General features: G+C 36.4%; 1 long non-coding RNA gene and 1 pseudogene across 2 annotated transcripts in view; one reads left to right on the top strand and one right to left on the bottom strand.

Moving 5' to 3' along the window:
• The window catches only part of LOC115845798 (uncharacterized), a 428126-nt gene that overhangs the window by 26519 nt on the left and 380467 nt on the right, over positions 1-21140 (bottom strand). Inside the window, exon 6 of one of the 2 annotated variants that reach the window (XR_009559390.1) lies at positions 10001-10252. This is a non-coding gene — a long non-coding RNA (uncharacterized lncRNA). Of the gene's footprint in view, positions 1-9345; positions 10253-21140 lie in introns of those variants that run through there. The other variant, XR_004036650.2, reaches the window with a different exon arrangement.
• On the top strand, positions 18071-18619 carry LOC115845796 (PEST proteolytic signal-containing nuclear protein pseudogene; annotated as a pseudogene).

Here is a 21140-nt window from a genome sequence, read left to right as displayed (position 1 = left end):
AGTGCCTTGTATGAAAACATAGAAGTCTCATCCATCCCTTTTAAATAAGAATGTTTTGAGATCCCCAAAGGCTGGAATTATGTTTCAGTCATCACTTTATTCCGCTTGCTAAGTGCCTTTCCTGGCACCAAGGAAATGTATTTTGAGTAAATGAATGTGTTCATGCATTGTCTGTCTGTAAAGGGGGCTTTGGATATCAATCTCTTGGAGATGAGTCTACGAGGATTGCTGCAAATTCCCTGGCACTAGAGAATTCTATGATGTAAAAAGAATTTCTGGCTCCTTAACAAAGCCCAGGTATTTATAGGACTAGATAAAATTGCTTCCAAGGCATGCTGGTGATGTACATGTGTTGCACATAAAGTATCTTATTTGAGCCCCAAATGCTCACTACTATATCATGGAACAGTGCCCGGAAGTGTACTTCTGAGCAGAGGCAGACAATGTACACTGTGTTTACTTTGATCTGTGGTGTCAGTGAATCATTTTGTTTTGACCTCTCAGTGATTGATCTCAGCAGAGAAACAGATCTTTAAAGGAACGTCATAGACCTTAAATAGAATTTTTTATTTGTTTTTCTTGAGGGTAGGCTTGGGAATTCAGAAATGTGGAGGAAACAAGGGCAGATGGTTAGTGCTGAAAGTTCAAAGGAGTTTAAGGAAGAAATTAGTAGAACAGGGCAAAATAATGAAACAAGAGAAATTGTGTTCAGCCCATGTTCCAGAGCTTCTCTTTTTGTTTCCTATCAGACGCAATGGTGCCCTTTTAGTTCCCTTGGTATCCAGGGAACTAATTTTCCCTCTATTTTTCTATTAAATCTTGCTCTTGGGAAACAGCAAAATAGCTCTATGTTAGAGTAATGATAATCTACTTCCTCTCCAAAAATACTTTCATGTTAATGGGAGAGAAACTTTGGATTAAACAAGGAATAAATTGCTCCATATGGTTTTAGACAACAGTGAAGTAGGTGGAGGAGATATTTTAAGGTACATGAAAAGAGACTTACCCAGGCCCTCCTGAAATGATGTACCATAGACAACTCTAGCAGTAATGTTGCTCCCCCCTTAGAAACCAACAGCTGCCTTCCAGAATTGCCCTTGACTCCTAAGAGTTGGAAGCAATTCAAATTTGTTCATGGGATTTTCCCTAATCTGCACTGTGAAGACTGTCCAAAATAGTTGCTTTCTCTGAATTCAGATACTTCCATAACGTAGCAAAAGTTTAATAATTTTTACAGTATAAACTTGAAAAAATTATTTCCTTTTCTTTTGAATTTTATTTTATTTATATTTTTATACAGCAGGTTCTTATTAGTCATCCCTTTTATACACATCAGTGTATACATGTCAATCCCAATCTCCCAATTCATCACACTGCCACCCACACCCCCTGTCGCTTTCCCCCCTTGGTGTCCATATGTTTGTTCTCTACATCTCTGTCTCAATTTCTGCCCTGCAAACCGGTTCATATGTACCATTTTTCTGGGTTACACATATACATGTTAATATACGATATTTGTTTTTCTCTTTCTGACTTACTTCACTCTGTATGACACGCTCTAAATCCATGCACGTCTCTACAAATGACCCAATTTAGTTCCTTTTTATGGCTGAGTAATATTCCATTGTATATATGTACCACATCTTCTATATCCATTCATCTGTATATGGGCATTTAGGTTGCTTCCATGAACATTGTGCTGCAATGAACATTGGGGTGCATGTGTCTTTTTGAATTATGGTTTTCTCTGGGAATATGCCCAGTAGTGGGATTGCTGGGTCATATGGTAATTCTATTTTTAGTTTTTTAAGGAACCTCCATACTGTTCTCCATAGTGGCTGCATCAATTTACATTCCCACCAACAGTGCAAGAGGGTTCCCTTTTCTCCACACCCTCTCCAGCATTTGTTGTTTGTAGATTTTCTGATGATGCCCATTGTAACTGGTGTGAGGTGATACCTCACTGTAGTTTTGATTTGCATTTCTCTAATAATTAGTGAAGTTGAGCAGCTTTCCGTGTGCTTCTTGGCCATCTGTATGTCTTCTTTGGAGAAATGTCTATTTATGTCTTCTGCCCATTTTTGGATTGGGTTGTTTGTTTTTTTAATACTGAGCTGCATGAGCTGTTTATATATTTTGGAGATTAATCCTTTGCCCGTTGATTCGTTTGCAAATATTTTCTCCCATTCTAAGGGTTGTCTTTTTGTCTTGTTTATGGTTTCCTTTGCTGTGAAAAAGCTTTTAAGTTTCAGTAGGTCCCATTTGTTTACTTTTGTTTTTATTTCCATTACTCTAGGAGGTGGATCAAAAAAGATCTTGTTGTGATTTCTGTCAAAGAGTGTTCTTCCTATGTTTTCCTCTAAGAGTTTCATAGTGTCTGGTCTTACATTTAGGTCTCTAATCCATTTTGAGTTTATTCTTATGTATGGTGTTAGGGAGTGTTCTAATTTCATTATTTTACATGTAGCTGTCCAGTTTTCCCAGCACCACTTATTGAAGAGATTGTCTTTTCTCCATTGTATATCCTTGCCTCCCTTGTTGTAGATTAGTTGACCATAGGTATGTGGGTTTATCTCTGGGCTTCCTACCCTGCTCCATTGATCTATATTTCTGTTTTTTTTTTTTTTTTTGCCAGTACCATATTGTCTTGATTACTGTAGCTTTGTAATATAGTCTGAAGTCCAGGAGTCTGACTCCTCCAGCTCTGCTTTTTGTCCGCAAGACTGCTTTGGCTATTCAGCATCTTTTGTGTCTCCATACAAATTTTAAGATTTTTTGTTCTAGTTCTGTAAAAAAATGCCATTGGTAGTTTGATAGGGATTGCATTGAATCTCTAGATTGCTTTGGTTAGTATAGTCATTTTCACAATATTGATTCATCCAAATCAAGAACATGGTATATCTCTCTATCTGTTGGTATCATCTTTAATTTCTTTCATCAGTGTCTTATAGTTTTCTGCATACAGGTTTTTGGTCTCCCTAGGTAGGTTTATTCCTAGGTATGTTTTTCTTTTTGTTGCAGTGGTAAATGGGAGTGTTTCCTTAATTTCTCTTTCAGATTTTTCATCATTAGTATGTAGGAATGCAAGAGATTTCTGTGCACTGATTTTGTATCCTGCAACTTTACCAAATTCATTGATTAGCTCTAGTAGATTTCTGGTGGCATCTTTAGGAGTCTCTATGTATAGTATCATGTCATCTGCAAACAGTGACAGCTTTACTTCTTCTTTTGCAATTTGTATTCCTTTTATTTCTTTTTCTTCTCTGATTGCCATGGCTAGGACTTCCAAAACTATGTTGAATAACAGTGGTGAGAGTGGACATCCTTGTCTTGTTCCTGATCTTAGAGGAAATGCTTTCAGTTTTTCACCATTGAGAATGAGTTTGCTGTGGGTTTGTCGTATATGGCCTTTATATATGTTGAGGTAGGTTCCCTCTATGCCCACTTTCTGGAGAGTTTTTATCATAAATGGGTGTTGAATTTTGTCAAAAGCTTTTTATGCATCTACTGAGATGATCATATGGTTTTTATTCTTCAATTTGTTGATATGGTGTATCACATTGATTGATTTGCATATACTGAAGAATCCTTGCATCCCTGGGATAAATCCCACTTTATCATGGTGCATGATCTTTTTAATATGTTGTTGGATTCTGTTTGCTAGTATTTTGTTGAGGAGTTTTGCATCTATATTCATCATTGATATTGATCTGTAATTTTCTTTTTTTGTAGTATCTTTGTCTGGTTTTGGCACCAGGGTGATGGTGGTCTCATAGAATGGGTTGGGAGTGTTCCTTCCTCTGCAAATTTTTGGAAGACCTTGAGAAGGATGGGTGTTAGCTCTTCTCTAAATGTTTGATAGAATTCACCTGTGAAGCCATCTGGTCCTGGACTTTTGTTTGTTGGAAAATTTTTAATCACAGTGTCAATTTCATTACTTGTGATTGGTCTGTTCATATTTTCTATTTCTTCCTGGTTCAGTCTTAGAAGGTTATACCTTTCTAAGAATTTGTCCATTTCTTCCAGGTTGTCCATTTTATTGGCATAGAGTTGCTTGTAGTAGTAGTCTTAGGATGCTTTGTATTTCTGTGGTGTCTGTTGTACCTTCTCCTTTTTCATTTCTAATTTCAGTGATTTGAGTCATCTCCCTCTTTTTCTTGATGAGTCTGGCTAATGGTTTATCAGTTTTGTTTACCTTCTCAAAGAACCAGCTTTTAGTTTTATTGATCTTTGCTATTGTTTCTTTCATTTATTTTTCATTTATTTCTGCTCTGATCTTTATGATACCTTTCCTTCTGCTAACTTTGGCTTCTGTTTGTTCTTTCTCTAGTTCCTCTAGGTGTAAAGTCAGATTGTTTATTTGAGATTTTTCTTGCTTCTTGAGGTAGGCTTTTATAGCTATAAAATTCCCTCTTAGAACTGCTTTTGCTGCATCCCAGAGGTTTTGGATTATCGTGTTTTCATTGTCATTTGTCTCTAGGTATTTTTTGATTTCCTTTTTGATTTCTTCAGTGATCTCTTGGATATTTAGTAACGTATTGTATAGCCTCCATGTGTTTGTGTTTTTTATGGTTTTTTTCCCTGTAATTCATTTCTAATCTCATAGCATTGTGGTCAGAAAAGATGCTTGATATGATTTCAAATTTCTTAAATTTACTGAGGCTTGATTTGTGACCCAAGATGTGATCTACCCGGGAGAATGTTCCATGCCCACTTGAGAAGAAAGTGTAATCTGCTGTTTCTGGATGGAATGTCCTATAAACATCAATTAAATCTATCTGGTCTATTGTGTGATTTAAAACTTGTGTGTCCTTATTAATTTTCTGCTTGGATGATCTGTCTATTGGTGTAAGTTAGGTGTTAAAGTTCCCCACTATTATTGTGTTACTGTCGATTTCCTCTTTTATAGCTGTTGGCAGTTGCCCTATGTATTGACGGGCTCCTATGTTGGGTGCATATATATTTATAATTGTTATATCTTCTTCTTGGATTGATCCCTTGATCATTATGTAGTGTCCTTCCTTGTCTCTTGTAACATTCTTTATTTTAAGGTCTACTTTAACTGATATGAGTATTTCTACTTCAGCTTTCTTTTGATTTCCATTTGCATGGAATACCTTTTTCCATCCCCTCACTTTCAGTCTGCATATGTCCCTCGGTCTGAAATGGGTCTCTTGTAGACAGCATATATATGGGTCTTATTTTTTGTATCCATTCAGCAAGCCTGTGTCTTTTGGTTGGAGCATTTAATCCATTCACATTTAAGGTAATTATCGATATGTATGTTCCTATTACCATTTTCTTAATTGTTTTGGGTTTGTTTTTGTAGGTCCTGTTCTTCTCTTGTGTTTCCCACATAGAGAAGTTCCTTTAGCATTTGCTGTAGAGGGGTTTGGTTGTGCTGAATTTTCTTAGCTTTTCCTTGTCTGTAAAGCTTTTTATTTCTCCATTGAATCTGAATGAGTTCCTTGCCAGGTAGAGTAATCTTGTTTGTAAGTTCTTCCCTTTCATCACTTTAAGTATACCATGCCACTCCCTTCTGGCTTGTAGAGTTTCTGCTCAGAAATCAGCTTTAACCTTACGGGAGTTCCCTTGTATGTTATTTGTCATTTTTCCCTTGCTGCTTTCAATAATTTTTCTTTAATTTTTGCCAATTTGATTACTATGTGTCTCAGCGTGTTTCTCCTTGGGTTTATCCTGTATGGCACTCTCTGTGCTTCCTGGACTTTGGTGGCTATTTCCTTTCCCATGTTAGGGAAGTTCTTCACTATAATCTCTTCAAATATTTTCTCAGGTCCTTTCTCTCTCTCTTCTCCTTCTGGGACCCATATAATACAAATGTTGCTGCATTTAATGTTGTCCTAGAGGTCTCTTAGGCTGTCTTCATTTCTTTTCATTCTTTTTTCTTTATTCTGTTCTGCAGCAATGAATTCCACCATTCTCTCTTCCAGGTCACTTATCCGTTCTTCTGCCTCAGTTATTCTGCTATTGATTCCTTCTAGTGTAGTTTTCATTTCAGTTATTGTGTTGTTCATCTCTGTTTGTTTGTTCTTTAATTCTTGTAGGTCTTTGTTAAACATTTCTTGCGTCTTCTCGATCTTTGCCTCCATTCTTTTTCCGAGGTCCTGGATCATCTTCACTATCATTATTTTGAATTGTTTTTCTGGCAGATTGCCTATCTCCACTTCATTTAGTTTTTTATCTGAGGTTTAATCTTGTTCCTTCATCTGGTACATAGCCCTCTGACTTTACTTCTTGTTTTCCTGTGAATGTGGTTTTTGTTCTACAGATTGCAGGATTGTACTTCTTCTTGCTTCTGCTGCCTGCCCTCTCGTGGATGAGGCTATCTAAGAGGCTTGTGAAAGTTTCCTGATGGGAGGGACTGGTGGTAGGTAGATCTTGCTGTTGCTCTGGCGGGCAGAGCTCAGTAAAACTTTAATCTGCTTGACTGGTGATGGGTGGCCTGGGTTGCCTCCTGTTGGTTGTTTGGCCAGAGGTGACCGAACACTGGAGCCTACCCTGGCTCTTTGGTGGGGCTAATGGCAGACTCTAGGAGGGCTCATGCCAAGGAGTACTTCCCAGAACTTCTGCTGCCAGTGTCCTCATCCTCACGGTGAGAGAGAGCCACCCCCTGCCTCTGCAGAAGACCCTCCAACACTAGCAGGTAGGTCTGGTTCAGTCTCCTATGGAGTCACTGCTCCTTCTCCTGGGTCCCGATGTGCACACTACTTTGTGTGTGCCCTCCAAGAGTTGAGTCTCTGTTTCCCGCAGTCCTGTCAAAGTCCTGCAATCAAATCCCACTAGCCTTCAAAGTCTGATTCTCTAGGAATTCCTCCTCCCATTGCCAGACCCCCAGGTTCAGAAGCTTGACGTGGGGCTCAGAACCTTCATTCCAGTGGGTGGACTTCTGTGGTATAAGTGTTCTCCTGTTTGTGAGTCACCCACCCAGCAGTTATGGGATTTGATTTTATTGTGATTGTGCCTCTCCTACCGTCTCACTGTGGCTTCTCCTTTGTCTTTGGATGTGGGCTATCTTTTTTGGTGAGTTCCAGTGTCTTCCTGTCAGTGACTGTTCCGCAGTTAGTTGTGATTCTGGTGTTCTCGCAAGAGGGAGTGAGAGCACGTCCTTCTACTCTGCCATCTTGAACCAGTCTCCTGAAAAAATTATTTCTTGACCAATTCTATTGACTCTTCACTCTGAAGTTCCCCCACGCTTACTGTAGGTCCCGTGGTACTTTGTAGACATCACACTCTGTGAATCACTTCATGCTTAAATTATTCTCATTTTTTTTTAATTCTTTTCTTTTTATTCTCATTTTTTTTGTCACCTAATCTATTAAACTTTTGTGTCTTTTTTGGACAGGAGTGATATTATCGTCATCTCTGTATCCCCAGGGATGGTACAAACTAGCACAAAGGAGTTGCTCAAGAAATGTTTGAACAAGTGAATGAATGATCTCCTCTCACGTACAAGGTACTAACATGGGGGAAAAGGTTGTAAAAATAGCCAGTACTTCTTTAGTGCATATATAACTGCATCTTTGGACAAGCATGACACATCAAGGGATATACTTAACACAGCAATTTATTTTTATCTCCTGGAGACTTTTTTTTTAAATAATTAATTAATTAATTTTAACATCTTTATTGGGGTGTAATTGCTTTACAATAGTGTGTTAGTTTCTGCTTTATAACAAAGTGAATCAGCTATACATATACATATATCCCCATATCTCCTCCCTCTTGCATCTCCCTCCCACCCTCCGTATCCCACCGCTCTAGGTGGTCACAAAGCACCGAGCTGATCTCCCTGTACTATGCAGCTGCTTCCCACTAGCTATCTGTTTTACATTTGGTAGTATATATAAGTGCATGACACTCTCTCACTTCATCCCAGCTTACCCTACCCCCTCCCCATGTCCTCGAGTCCATTCTCTACGTGTGCATCTTTATTCCTATCCTGCCCCTAGGTTCTTCATAAGCATTTTTTTTTCTTTTTTAGATTCCATATATATGTGTTAGCATACGGTATTTGTTTTTCTCTTGCTGACTTACTTCACTCTGTATGACAGACTCTAGGTCCATCCACCTAATTACAAATAACTCAGTTCCATTTCTTTTTATGCCTGAGTAATATTCCATTGTACATATGTGCCACATCTTCTTTATCCATTCATCAGTTGATGGACACTTAGGTTGCTTACATGTCCTGGCTATTGTAAATAGAGCTGCAATGAACATTGTGGTACATGACTCTTTTTGAATTATGGTTTTGTCAGGGTATATGCCCAGTAGTGGGATTGCTGGGTCATATGGTAGTTCTATTTGTAGTTTTTTAAGGACCCTCCATACTGTTCTCCATAGTGGCTCTATCAATTTACATTCCCACCAACAGTGCAAGAGGCTTCCCTTTTCTACACACCCTCTCCAGCATTTATTGTTTGTAGATTTTTTGATGATGGCTATCCTGACTGGTGTGAGGTGATACCTCATTACAGTTTTGATTTTCATTTCTCTAATGATTAGTGATGTTGAGCATTCTTTCTTGTGTTTGTTGGCAATCTGTATATCTTCTTTGGAGAAATGTCTATTTAGATCTTCTGCCCATTTTTGGATTGGGTTGTTTGTTTTTTTAATATTGAGCTTCATGAGCTGCTTGTAAATTTTGGAGATTAATCCTTTGTCAGTTGCTTCATTTGCATATATTTTGTCCCACTCTGAGGGTTTTCTTTTCATCTTGGTTATGGCTTTCTTTACCGTGCAAAGGCTTTTAAGTTTCATTAGGTCCCATTTGTTTATTTTTGTTTTTATTTCCATTTCTCTTATCTCCTGGAGACTTTTAAAAAATTCTCTCTGTTGAACTGTATCTTCCTCTGGTTCATTAAGTTATAGTTACTTGAAAAGAAGAGGAGATTCTTCAGTCAGTAAACAAAATGTTCATGCTTGCATTACAGTCATACTTTGAACCTTTTTTTTTCTTTCAATATGGAGCCTTCTTCTCAGGCCTGCTGTAGGGGGTCAAAGTGGGGGTTTGAGAAGACCTGGAGCTGTGTGGGCCAGCAGTCTCTTTGGAGGCCTGTGTGTGCAGCTGAAGGGTGTCTCAGTAAAGGTTTTGACATTTGGGAAAAGATGCTAAGGTCTCAAAAATTAATCCCAATCCTGTGCATTTATAAGGTATCTTATATTTTGAGGCTAAGAAAAGTTTTTATTCTCTACTAATTTTGATACTGGATAGTGGTTATTGAGGGTAAGCAATCAGTTTGCCATCTTGAGACTGTTTTGTGGAGCTACGTGTTTTATTATTGTTTTTATTATACTTTTTTATTATTATGTGTAGTGGTTTCCCTCACAGCCTTTGGAGTGGCAGGAACTGATAGAGGCAGATGGAGTTCAGGTCCAGCTGGAAAGAGCTGAAGCCTCTGTGGAGTTATCTCTGAGAAGCCAGTAGGCCCAGTGGAGGCCTTTTTACCTTTGCAGCACCCCTTCCTCAGGAAGAACTATAAAACACATAGTCAAATGGGAGAAGCTGCTCTGTCATGTTCTAAGGTCAGAACCGCCCTGAGGACCTCAAGCACCTGTCAGGCCTTTCCTGGGCCTTGAATCCACTTCACAGAGACATTAGGAACCTGGCTCTCCTGCCCCAGAGCTTTTGTCTTTGAGCCCAGTGGTGTTTTGTTCATACATCTGCCTTGTGGGGACTTTTTGCCAAGGGAATGTGGGAGTTTTGTATGCTGATTCCTTCTCCACGGAAGAGGCAGGACTAGGTGGGAAGCCTACTTGCTGCACTATATAGAAAAGATGCCTGTCACAGATGCTGACCTCCAGTCTTTCAGTGCAACCCTGCTTTCATCGTCCCCTCTCTGGGTTAGTGAGGCAGTGACAATCTATAATTCATGCTAGAATAATTCAGTTACAAGTGAAAACCATTTCCTCTAAGTGTCTGGTTGTGGCACCTTTTAAGGAGCTTTTAAATTTGGTAGGTTGAGTAATAGTCACTTACCACAGCAACACAGCACACAACTTGGATGGAAGTCACAATGCTTTGGTTGTATCCTCACCAAGGAAACCCAAGTCTTCCAGACATACCTCTTTGGTCTTCATTACTTTCTCTTGTGGGGGCCAGCATCGCTCAAAAAGTTTCCTCTGGGTCTCTCCCTTTATCCATATTTCATGTGAGATTGACTTCTAGATCCACCAGTAACCAGTGGCAGGATCTTGAACTTTTGCCTGGTTATAGCCTCAGTTTCTTAATCTGTAAAATTTATGATAACAATATACCAATATCATAAGGTTGTTGCAAGGATTAAATGAGATCAAATACTCAATATACTAAACCAGTGCCTGGCATGGTAAATTATAAAGATTACGATTATGACTGTGATTAAGTTTAACTCTGTTCTGTTTCAAAGATATCCACTCGTAATTTAAGTACTACTTAAAACACAATCCCTGTTTTTCAAAAGCAAATACATATGAATAAGGTGCATCATTCATGTATGTATGAGTGTAAAGAATGAAAATATAGAAGCCAACCTGTCAATAGTGGCAATCTCTCTGTTGTAGAGCTACAGGTGTTCTTATTTACCTCATCTTGACTGATTTAAATTTTCTAATTTTTCTAAAGGTAGCTATTAAAATAATTTCAGTAATAAGGTAAATGATATTTTTCTTTATTTTTAATTATTTAATTTTGTAGGTAGAGAGTTTCAGAGAGCAATTTCCCCAATCAAGGGTTCTAAATCTGGTCAGTGTTTTCTGTTACCCTGAGCACTGAAGAGGATTCCACGATGAGACACTAACTATGTCAACAGGTAATAAAAATACAGAGGGAGGGAAAAGACAGTGAACCCATTGTATACTATTGATGATATTCTATTCACTGTTGAAGAGATGTGGCTTTATTCCTAAACAGGAAACACTAGTAAGCAGCTACTAACTTCAGATCTGATCTGACTTCAGAGTTGGAATGAAGCCCTTTCATCTCCCCAGAGCTTCTCTCCCTCCAGATCTCTGAATCCTATAATTCGAGATCCTCTGCAGTTTGCAGGGTTTGATAGATTTATCAGCCTACAAGACAGGGGAAAAATCTTTCTTATTTTCACTATTATCTTTCTTAGCACAGTAACATGTATGTAGGAGGATTTGAATAAAATTTTTGGATAAAAGAAAAAACAAACTACTCTTCTATATATTTGTGCAAATGAGTTCATCAAGTTTCTTCCAGAAAGCAGATTTTGATGGAGGAGGGTTGGAAGGAAATTGAAGTCTACTTTGAGTATATGTGCCCATTACGGAAGGTGAGAATGGGAAGAAACTGCAAAGGAAAGACATGTGACTGAGGATGGAATAGGCTGTGCAGGGAGTGGGGAGGAGGTGTGGGGTGGACATCAAGCTACCTCAAAACTCAAACAAGCCCTGTCTAACTCTGCACGTGGCCAACTGTTTATTGTGGTTGTTTATTGGTGGCAAGCAATAGATTTGATTCTGTTAATTAAAGGGAATAAAGGGAGACTTGCTGGGAATGAAAGAGACTCATAGAAGTGAAGGAAAAACTGAAGAAGAGGGTTCAGCATCAGAGAGGTCAGGGGCCAGTATGATCCCCAAGATGGTGAAAACTAGTTGATAATCTCAACAGAGACATGCCTCTGGGATGAATTTGATCATTTTGTTTTGCCATCTTGGTGTATCTATTCAAGATTCAAAGTCCAGCAAGAGTGTGACTTTGGCCTAGTTTAGATCCTATGCCCATCCACTGCAGGGGGAAGACAGAGAGCTTGGTTAGTGCTTCTCCAGACAGTATGCAAGGGAGAAGGGTATACCCCTTACGCTAGCAAAATTTGAGTTTTATTACTGAAAGGAAAGTAGTTATTCTGTGGCAAAACAACCAGTAATGATGACACCATTTTTTTCTCCTCAGCCACGTGCCTTGTAATAGCTTACACGTTTTCTCTTTTGAAAATGGGCATAGCAATACATGTCCCTCTGTAACTCTTGGTTTGGTTTGAGGTCAAGAAAGATAATGAGTTTTGCAGTGAGGTGTTATTTAGTAAGCAATAAAATGTCATTTAGTAAGCTATAAAGCAGAGATTACAGCCTGCAAAACAAATACGATAAAATAAGAATAATCTCCAGAGTTTAGGATCTGAAATAAGGTGAACATTTATCTATCCAATCTGGTAAATAAGAGAACAATCTCTAATGATCCAGTATTTATATTTTACTAGCTTTACCTGCCTAGCAGGTAAACAGATATGATAAATTCAGTCAGAATCTTAATTCATTGCTCAGAATGACTTGCTACTCATCCTGACCTGAGGCTGTGGCTATCATCTCTTTCTCTCTCTCTCTATTTTTTTTTCTCTTAAATATGTTAGAGGACATTTATTATTTAATTGTCATCTTACAAGGGAGGAAATACCTATACAGTATTTCAAAAGAGTTGCTAACATTGTAGAAACTATGTTCCTAAGCCTCTTTTCTATCATTGAAGAGGACCGTGAGGATTGAATGTCTACCCTGATATCTTTCAAAGGAGCTCCCTCAGAAGGAGTGATTCAAATGTGGAAGAACTGACATTTTCTAGGTTGCTCTGAGATATGTTTTTTTAAGGAAGAGAATCCTGAATGGAGGGCCTCTGAGAGGTCACAGTTGAACTCAGGGATCAGGAGACAGAGGCTCTGTAATCTTCATAAAATTTATCCTGTTTTTTATAGCAAGGTGTGGTGTTTGGCTCTTTTAAAGAAATAAAAAAAAAATTACTTTTTATTGATTATCTTCTATAACTTGCTTTGTACTCCCAACAATAAGCCTCTGAGATTTTTTTTCATGTCAGTACCTTATTTTTTTATATATTAAATAGCATTTCATATTTGGAAATGCCATAATTTGTTTCATGATTCTAGTTTTGATGGACAATTTGTTTCAGAGTTTTTATTATTATAAATAATCATGAGATGATTTTTCATCTATGCACCTCCTTGTGCACATGCATAAATACCTCTAGGGGTAAATGTGTGTAAAACACACATGCACACACACACACGTAGAGTCCTTAATCAATTTCAAATTTTTGTTTATGAATGGATAATCAAAATTTTCAACACTTCCTGAGCTGTTCATCTTTTCTCCACTGAATTGAAGTTCAATTGTATACTAAAATAATAAAAGTAGCTGTACATTTCCACATTCATCTAAACTGTCTAGCCTGTTCAATAGCTCTATTTAACTTTATTCAAATATTTTATTTGCATTATTATAATTTATCATATCATAATTTGAAAGTTATCTTGGCTATTTTTGTACATGTACACTTCTATGAGAAGTGTTGAGAATTTGATTGGAATTGAATTTTCAGATAAATTTGGGAAGAACTGCCATGTTTCTAATACTGTCTTTACATTCAAAAATATTTCCATTAAAAAAAATATTTCCATTTATTCAATCTTCCTTTACATCCTTCATTATATATTATAGTGATTGTAATTCAGTCCACATGTTCATTGTTAATACAGAAATGCAATTAATTTTTGTGTGTTGATTTTGTACCTATCAATTTGCTGAACTCACTTATTAATTCTATGAACTTTTTTATAGATTCCTTGGGATTTTTCTACATAGGTATTCATTTCATCTGCAAGTAGAGACAATTTTATTTTTCCCCTTCTTATCTGTATGCCTTTTATTTTTTTTTTTGCCTTGTTGTAGTGGCTAGCACATCCAATATTATGTTGAATAAGAGTGGTGATAGAAGTCCTTGCCATATTCTCAGTCTTACAGAGAAAATATTGTCTCTTACAGTTATTTTTGTTAACTGTAGTTTTTTTTCAGATGCTTTTTATCAAGTTGAGGAAGTCCTCTATTATTTCTCATTTGCTGAAAGTTTTTATTGTGAAAGTTTTTATTTATTTAATGGGTATTGAATTTTGTTAAGATTTATTTTTCTGCATCAATTGATATGATGATATGGTTTTTCTCTTTTAATCTGTTGATTTGATGAAGTACATTGATTGGTTTTGAAAGGTTTAATCAGCTTCATGTACATGAAATAAATCCCACTTGGTCATGGTGCATAACTCCTTTTTCTATATTATTGGATTAAATTTGTTAATATTTTATTTAGAAATTTTGTGTCTATATTCATGAGAAATAGTGGTGTGTGTGTGTTTGTTTCATATTAGCTTCTCGGCGTTAAATAAGTGGAATGGGGAGGGCTTCTCTGAAGAACTGAGTTTGAAGCTAAGACCCCAATAATGAAAAAGGCTGACTTGGAGAAAATTTGAGGAAGATCAATCTAGACAGAGGGAGCAGCAAGGGCAAAGGGTGTGGGGACAGGAATGAATCTGGAGTCTTTGAAGAAAAGAGGGAAGGTCATTGTGATTGGAATACAGTTATGGGGTGGAGGGGGGGATGATACAATATAAAAGTCAAAGAGGCAGGAACAGGACAACTCAAGTTGGGTCTTGCAGGATAGCTAGCTAGCTTACTTGCTTTCTTCCTCTCTTCTTTTTTAATTAAAAATGCAAAATGAAGACCTTAGAGAGTGTAAGAAGATGAATGAAATGATCTGATATACTTTTTAAAAAGCTGCCTCAGGCTTATAAGAATAACTGGATTGGTATAGAGTGAAAGAGAGAAAGCAAGCAGGAAAACAAGTTGGAGGATGCTGTAGTGGTTAGAAAGGGTATGGTAGAGTAAGTGTTGTCATTTTCATTTTAGAGTTGAGTAAGAAGCATAATTAGTTCCGAGATCTTAGTTTCCAAATACCACGCTCTACCAAATGAAATCAGGTCTCCTTGGAGAAATGTTCAAACTTTACAAGTACAAGGTGAACTTGGAATATCTTGTGGTAGATACTAAGAACATACTAAAAATATGATGGAGACATATCAGAAAGATGCCATCTTGAAATGGTTCACATTGGCCAAATATAGTATAATTAGAGCATCAAAACAAATAATGACATTATCACAATACACAACACTGAATAAAATAGGAATACACAAGTCCATTGTAAATATAATAAAATAATAAGTAAACAAATATGGGAAAAGGAAATATCTTTAGTGTAGAATGCCAATCAATAAGCAACATATGCCTGAGAAGCTTAATACCCATTCATTCATTCATCGACAGCAAATTTTTTGTGTGTAACCAGTGGATAACTCCATGTAACAAAGCTCTTACAGAACTAATTTTCTCACTGTTACGAAGTGTTAGCAGGAAAATTGTATAACAATAAATTTCAGCTTTTATTTTCTCTTTCCACTTTTTCTTGATGGTAGTCGGGGGAGGGGGGAGAGATTCATTCTGTAGGAAGTGATTTTTTCCACACAAAAGTTTTCAATCATTAAAGTTTTCTAATAATAAATTGCAATACATCACAGTGATTATCAGCTGATAATTTTCTTAAAAAATAGCATCTATTTGGATCAATTCCTTTATAACCTTGTTTCCCTTTCCAAATGAGTTAATAATCAATATAAAATTGTTTCTAACTGAGCAGACATTAGGATTCCAATACTGAATTTATTGACAAAAATCAATATAATCTAATTTTGCCTGATGTACGTTTGTAATTTTAATGCTTATAAGAAACAACTTGTTATGTCAAGGCAGAAGCTGATGAGGCAAATATTTTGTAATAAGTTTTTATTATTATGGATTATTTTGTATTATAATGTAACTATTTCATTATATCTTGGCATATACATAAAATTAATTTTCTTAGCAATTTCTCAAGAATGACGGTGCTGGTACTGTAAGGGTTTCTAGTGAGTCATTTACTATAATTGTTCTAGTAACTACTTTATAAATGTTTATTTTCAAAGACTTCCCCACTTAACAAGTAATACCATATATGTTCTACCCAGGCAAAGGGAGGTGGTAATAATGATACACTGACAGACAAAACAATTCCTTCTAATTTAAGGTTTCTCTTTCAATGATTATACTAGGTGCATTAGAAATATCATTTATTGGAAGCACATTAGTAAAGCATGTCATTTATAACTGCAGTTGCATTTTAATTGAGTTCTGCAGGATTCCAGAAGTGAAGTAGCTTGCTAAACCATGTCACTTATCGTCTCTATTTCACCACTGACTTTCCCACTTTTTACTAATAAACCTTTCCCATATTTTGCATTTAGGGAAAATTATTTGCAAAATTTCTCCAACTATTTAGAATCTTTATTATATCACTTCATTATTTTCTACATTGTAGAACCTGTTCTTCTAATGCCATCATATGGGAAAGATATTTTAGAAGGGCTAAATGACAAGCTTACTGTGTTCCTTCTTTTCTCTTCTTTGTTTTCACTGTTCTGTACTGCTAGCAAAATAAAGAAGTTGATAAATCAGACAGTGTGGGCAAAGATTTATTGAAATAACTTATTTATTAATAAGCTAGACCGGATACCCAGCTGCTTATTACTGTATTAAAATACATTTTCTACCACAAGGGCAAATCTTCATTGCAAATAAGATTGAAGTATTTTTGAGAGTACATGAAAATAGTGCTATAATAACAATTTTCAAATGTGTTAGATTATTTACATAAAGAAATCGTGAGAATTCAGATTTAAGAGACAGAGGTTCAATAGATCTGAGACCATTTTGTGTGTAGGTATTGGACTAAATGGTTTCTTGGTCTCCTTAAACTCAAACTTCCTATGAATATTGGCATTTCTAATTTTGAAATTTATGTTTCTTGTTAAATTTTCGAATCATTCTGCTTAAGCTTGGAAACAATTATCTACTTGATGATTGCAATTTGATAAAGTCAATTCAAAATAGCAAACTTTATGGCAAACCTATTATGAGCAAGGAATAATAAAGAAATGTCCTTACAAATCAGGTCAATGATATTATTACATCAGAATTACTGGACCTGGACAAGATCTTAGGGAGTATGACATATAGAAAACCTTGCTGGTCTTATGGGCCTGACCTGTGTTCTCTCATGTGGTGGTCTCTATAGTTCAGAATTGGACTTTTCTGTCTTTTGAACCAGAAACCAACTCTCTCATATTTGGGATTGAAACAGCAGGCACTACCTCAAACACTAGGAATCTAACTTAAAAAAAAAAAAATTGTCCATTTAAAAGTAAAAGGAAATCACAAAAGGCTTGTTCACCTGAGGTGGTTACTGTTGAATCTACCAGGTAGTGTCCTGAACCTAATCTTGACATGGAATGAAAAAAATTCAGATTATGCCACAGTTCTTTATGTATGTGTGTCCTTTAAGTGTGAACAGACTTCAGAGACTTCAGGGCAAAGATCAGGCTAGTAGTAACTCAGGGGATCAAATAGTGCCCACAAACACAGCACTGTCTATCTGTTCCTAATTTTCAGTGAAATGTAGTTTGAAAGTATGGTGGGGAGGAAGAAAGGAGGTTATTTCTCCCCTTTTCTCCAATCACTCCTGCAGATTACTCACCCCCCAGCACTGGCCTCCTCAGTCAGAGGTTTGAGTACAAATTTGATTGTACACAACTACTGCTCTCTGCATGCACTTGGGACAACATATACATTGTCTTGTCATTCAGGCAGATTTATGAGATTCACTTCTCCTTTATTCATACAAAAAGGCTGGCTAAGGGAATAGGTTTGAAATCCAATAACTCTGAGTCAAATCCTTAGTTGGCTACTTGTTAGTTGAGTGATTTCAGGCCATCTACTTAGCTATTTTGGGCCTCATTTGCAGATGGGAATTCCATTTCCATGTATAGATGGGAGTAATGAGAGTACTAATCTCATAGAGTTGTAAGAATTAAATAAAACAGTAAGTTTTAAATAAAAGTTATCATTATTATTAATAGTTTGGGTCAGTACCCGTTATTGTTTTGGAGGTAAGATTCAAAATCAGGTAGTCTGGCTTGATAGCTTGGTCACATAACCACTGCATTATTCTCTATATAAGACACGAGGAACGTTTGGAGAAGGAGAATGGCCAAGATGAAAGAGGAAGATGCTTTTGCTCATTGAAGTATCAAAGATCATATTAGAGACAGAAACATTTAGCTTCGTAAAATTTCTATTAAAACGCTAAAAATTTGGAAGCCGCAGGGGGAAAATGGTGGACGGGAAGGCTGGAGAGGAGAAGCCTGAGAAGCTGCAGCAGACTGGAGCCGCCGGAGGACCTGAAGAAGGAGCAGAAAAACCCGTGAAAACTAAGACTGTTTCTTCCAGTAATGGAGGGGGAAATTCCAGTCGCAGCGCTGAGAAGCGATCAGCTGAAGAAGCTGCAGACCTCCCAACAAAGCCTTCAAAGATCTCCAAGTTTGGATTTGCCACAGGTAGTCAGACAACAAAGAAAGCCTCAGCCATATCCATCAAACTTGTCTCAAGTAAGCCTAAAGAAACCGTTCCAACTCTTGCTCCAAAAACGCTTTCAGCAGTAGCAGCTTTTAAGGAAGATGAGGATAGTGAACCAGAGTAAATGCCTCCAGAAGCAAAGATGAGGATGAAGACCACTGGAAGGGATACACCAACATCAGCAGGACCAAATTCCTTCAATAAAGGAAAACATGGGTTTTCTGATAACCAGAAGCTATGGAAATGAAATATAAAATCTCATCTTGGAAATGTTCATGACCAAGACAATTAAATGATGTGTTTTGAAACTGGGGTGTGGAGTGGGTGTAAAGTTAAAAGGAACAGCTTCCTCTTTTTTAAAGAATGGTATAAGACTATTTTTGAAGCCACCGTTTTTTCTTTTCTTTTCTTTTTTTTAAAGATTGAGTGGTACACTAATAAATGAGAATTTGAAATTAGAGGTAATTTATGTTTTATATACAGATTTCAAGACATTTACTAATTTTGTAGTTTCATGTGATTACTTTCCAAAGCTTATAGATAATAAAAAAATCAGAAATGAATGGTACCTTTCTAAGAATTGCATATTTTACTACATGCAACTGTTAACACATTAAGAGGGAAGCAAAAAGTTGTCTATTTAAACTGTAGGCAATTACTCTCTAGCTTAACTCCCTTATTAACCTAAACTGTCTGGCTCCCAGGAACAGCCTTATAGAGAAGGGAGTATTGTATTGGGAGAAAAATGTTACTGGACTATTAACTGAGAAAGTAAATTAGATAAAATTAAAATACAGCTTTTTTTTTCCCCCAATGGGCATTTTTTGTTTCAAATCATCATAAGCTAATTATTGCATTGCTATCAGTGGATACAGATGCTTAGCTCTTTAAAAACAACATTTAAAATTTTTATGTAAACTGTTGAGTATTTAAAATAGCCCACTTCACTTGAGAGGGTCTTGGCTACCTTCATTACTCTTCAAAGAACAACCATTTGCTGCCAGAGTAAACCAATATTTTGAATGTGCTTCTCTTGATTTTTGTTATTAGCTAGTTCCTGTAAGCACTTCCACCAGATCTGGAGGCAAATCATAAGGAAGCTGTTTTTTTTTAAATAACAAACCACCACCAAAAATTTAAATGGACATGATAGTTAAATATTTGGCTGTTCTTATTTTTTAAAGGGTATAAACACACACACACACACAAAGGCAACACTGTATGAGGATGGAAAATAAGAAAGATGCACTTTCTGTAACTTTATAAAAGTATTTATGTTACTAACTTGTGAAATCCAATTTGATTTGCACTTATTATAGGAATTCTTATTTAGCACAGTAATATGGTTTGTTTTAACTGTATACATATTAACCAGTGAACTCTCAAAAGCACATTTTAGATACTGAAAATAAAAGGAAAGAAAATGCATCTTTAAACATATTTTATGGAATCTTTGACCACATATAGTTTGTTAATCTATGTGTTGTAGGATTGTGTTTATTTTGTATTTTTGTCTTGTATATGAATTCTTTTTTAACGTGACAGTTAAAGACATCTTTAAAAGCATAGTCACACATAAAAGAAACATATAGTATAATGATTTCCTTGAAAACTCCTACAATGTTAGGTTTGGGGGCAGCTTCAGACTGATTGGTGGTACCTACTCGCTTAACTCTTTTAATAGGTAATAATTCCAGAGAAGCAGCCTGTATATATTCCTAATACTTTGTTCACTTGCATTTGAGTTTGGAGTAAGCCCCAAGTAAAACAATGGAAATGCATATAGAACTATTAGTTCTTACTTACATGATTTAATTATATCAAGATACATGAATTTAACTTGCTTTAACATAGGCAAACTTTCCATTTTTGTTTATTTTAGGGTTTATGTTGAAAAGACTTCCCTCTTCTACATTTTCTTTTCTTGACTCAAATGAAATATTAACTTAAGGTCAAGATGGGAGAAACGACTGAGATGAATGTCTTTACTAAAATACCAATAAATTTGTCAAATTCTAAATAAAATAAAATAAAATAAAACAAACATTAAAAATATGCTTAAAAGTTTACTTGTAAAGAATGTGAGTCAGCCTTCAGATAGACTGGTCGGCCCAGTTGAATATATTATAATTTAAAGAAAAAAATTCAAAAGTTGCTAATGTCACCAATTAATCTGTTTATAATAGAAAACAGTGACAACCACATGAGAATCACATTCACAAAGGTCATATCAAATCTGTGTAGACATCAGCAAAGCCAGAATCAGGGCTTGTTTTTGTGGAAGTCCCGGTATATGGGACATATTTAAGGTTCTGTTACTTTAGAACCAAAAATAGAGCCACCCTGTATTTGTTGGGTTTTTTTGACATTGTAATTGCTTTTTTTTTTTCTTTTTCTTTTATCTTTTTCAGTACGTGGGCCTCTCACCGTTGTGGCCTCTCCCGTTGCGGAGCACAGGCTCTGGACACGCAGGCTCAGCAGCCATGGCTCATGGGCCTAGCCGCTTCGTGGCATGTGGGATCTTCCTGGACCAGAGCACGAATCCGTGTCCCCTGCATCGGCAGGCGTACTCTCAACCACTGCGCCACCAGGGAAGCCCTGTAATTGTTTTTTTTTTTTTATTACTCTCTTGTTATTTGTTTTATATCAAGATGAAAATACATTTTTCTTCTATTTCTTTTTAATTTATTAAAAATAAAATGATAAAATAATAAATAAAATAATAAAAATTAGATATTAAAAAATATTTATTTATGTATCACTGGTAGATGTCATACTTTGTGATATTCAAAGCGGGCCAAATTATTAGGTTTTTCTTTTTCTACAGA

The sequence above is a fragment of the Globicephala melas genome, chromosome 16 (genome assembly GCF_963455315.2).
Source record: "Globicephala melas chromosome 16, mGloMel1.2, whole genome shotgun sequence".
Lineage (NCBI taxonomy): Eukaryota > Metazoa > Chordata > Mammalia > Artiodactyla > Delphinidae > Globicephala > Globicephala melas.
The sequence above is the reverse complement of the archived record's forward strand: the minus strand, read 5'-3'. Positions and strand labels throughout refer to the sequence as shown.